Here is a 2,500-nt window from a genome sequence, read left to right as displayed (position 1 = left end):
ACCCTCTGGGCACACACACACATGCACACACAACCCCCCCCCCCCGCTCTGTGCCCATAGATATTATAAATATCTATGTCATTGCCTCCTTTATTACCACTACTTACCTGATCAACCCTCCTTTCCCCACAGTATACCTCTATATGATATTATCTACATCTATTATAAACACAGCTATCTATCTGGCTCAAACACACCAGAGTCCCAGAATACTGCTCTCGGGCTTTCGTGCGTTTAAGATGCATGTGAAAGTTTTTTTTTTTAATCTTTAAACTCAAGCCTTGCTCTTAAATGGCAGCGAACGTTAGCGAAAGGATGCACACACACACACACACACACACACACCGTAGGCTGTTGCAGCGGAGCAAAGATGGCCGCCACGTTTGCCCGTCTCTGCCTGGTCAAGCGGTTTCTCTTGGCTCTGCTCCCAAAGCACTCCTCAGCCCACCGAACCTGGCTTCACCTCGGCCCCTTCCTGCATGTCCCCCCCCCCCCCCCCCACGTTCCTGTGTGATGATCGGTCATTCCCACTCTCTAGTGCTTGTGTCGTCCATCCATTTGTGCTCACCTCTCTAGTTTCTTCTCACCATTTGGAGTGGATTTGAATGTAGATTAACAGGGTAAGACTGAAGAGACTCGTGTTCTCCGGAGGATTTGTATGCTTGATGACACACTGCTGTCAAAATGTAATGTTATTACAACACACATACACTGGCTGGGCTGGGTTAAGTACTGTAAGCTACTGAAGCAATATCATTCCAGCTCATCGTGAATGTCGCACTGTAATGTCTTTTATTAAAGAAAGCATCTATTTAACAGAAGCTCCTCTGTCGGCCTCTCATTTGTTTGGTGGAGCGTTACTTCTTGTTTCCACGTGAACCGGACGTCATTCTCCGGTATCCGGGAAGATTTCGCCAGGGGACGAAGCCCAAGCTTTAAGGTTTCCATGGTCACCAAGCCGCAGGAGCGTGAATGCGATCGGCGTGGTTGCACAGTGTCATGTGACAACGTTCAGTCAGAGGCATAACAAAACTGTGTTATGCTGAAAAGGTACTCAGGGTTCCTGTTTTCACACCGCAGCCAAGACCTTTAAATCTGACAGATTTACTTTATTGACTTCATTAAACATTTTAGGAGGACGAGGCAGGTGATTTTCTATACAAATCCCATCAACAGGACCAAAACCAACAATGAACTCAACCTACTTACAAGCATCGTCTCCAAACGCCTGTTACATCTTATTCCTCTGTGCTCCATTGTTCTCCACTCAAACACATCAGTGACACACACTGGTTTAACGATCAGCAATTCATCAATTAGTCCAGCGACAGAAAATTAAGTCTACGACGATTTTGATAAGTGATTAATTGTTTCAGCCACTCCTTAAGCAAACGTGTCAGGGCTCCAGCTTCTGAAATGTGACAGTTTGCTGCTTTTAGTTTTCATTTTCTGAGTTTTCGAGAGTTTTCGAGCGTTAAGACGGACAACACAAGCCAAGCTGAATGCCATTTTTTTCCCCACTATTTTTAAGCATTTTATAGACCAAGCAATGAATCAAGCAGATAAATCAAGAATGAAAACAACTGTTAGCTGTAATGCCCTAGTAATTATTTCTTTAAAATGAAAGCATATCTCTTTAAAGATGTCTTCAGCAGGTGTTGGGGCCGAGTGTCACGGCGCCGGTTGGGGAGCTGGAAAGAAATTGACAGACAGAATTAAACATTGTTAGTTTTGTGTCTCCTTGTCATTAGTTACTATTAAAACTGTGAACTTGTGCAGATTGGCGCAAACTCCCATTGCACAAGCACAGCATATAAATGCCACGCTGAAAGGATTGTGTGCCGCCTCATCGTCTGCACTCGACAGTGAATATGAACCTAAGTATGAGTCCGTCTTTTGTTTCAAAGCGGGTGCGGAGATGCCAGCGTTTTCTCTGCAGTGCAGGGAGTATCTAACGAGTGCTTTGTCCCATCCAATGAATGAATGAATAGATTTTTTTTTTTATTGTCTCCAGTGATGAAACGGGCAACAGTTTCTCCAGTGTTTTGGGACAACCGGCAGGACAACAAGGCGTTTCGGTGTTCTGACGAGACGTCGAGTGTTGGTGTCGAGAGGAATCTGCTTCTTCCCTCTGGGAGGATTCGGAGGAAGGCTCTGATGTCCTGAACGCGTCCTCCCTCCCTCCCTCCCTCCCTCCGGATCTCTCACATGTCACAAGCGTAATGCTGCGGACCTCTTCTCTCCTCCTCCTTGTTCCAGATATGGCTGAGGAGCAAGCGGGTTGCCGTGGCAACCCCTTTTTTTCGCAGAGGCAACGGAGGCTACGATTTTGGGGGAAAAATCTCAAAAAAGGGAAGGGGCTTCAACAAATCTGTGCAGTGCAGAAGAGGACTGCAGAGCGCACAGCCACATACGAAGCAGGTTCCCAGGGGTAAAATGGTGGTCGGATAATGACGGCAATATACCGTAAAAGAACGTTGGATTAAATGATGATTCAGTG

At 46.1% G+C, this 2,500-nt stretch overlaps 1 protein-coding gene across 1 annotated transcript in view; it reads left to right on the top strand.

Moving 5' to 3' along the window:
* The window catches only part of LOC137880976 (creatine kinase U-type, mitochondrial-like), a 10,245-nt gene extending 9,424 nt beyond the window's left edge, over positions 1-821 (top strand). Inside the window, exon 9 of the mRNA XM_068722605.1 lies at positions 1-821. This exon is cut by the window's left edge and continues 161 nt beyond it. The gene's annotated coding sequence lies outside the window, so the exon portion shown is untranslated.
* The last annotated feature ends 1,679 nt before the right edge of the window (positions 822-2,500 follow it).

Source organism: Cebidichthys violaceus, unplaced genomic scaffold, assembly GCF_023349555.1.
Source record: "Cebidichthys violaceus isolate CVI_PGR_0920_01 unplaced genomic scaffold, fCebVio1.0.p SCAF_3, whole genome shotgun sequence".
Classification (NCBI taxonomy): domain Eukaryota; kingdom Metazoa; phylum Chordata; class Actinopteri; order Perciformes; family Stichaeidae; genus Cebidichthys; species Cebidichthys violaceus.
This window is presented reverse-complemented; position numbering and strand designations above follow the sequence as displayed.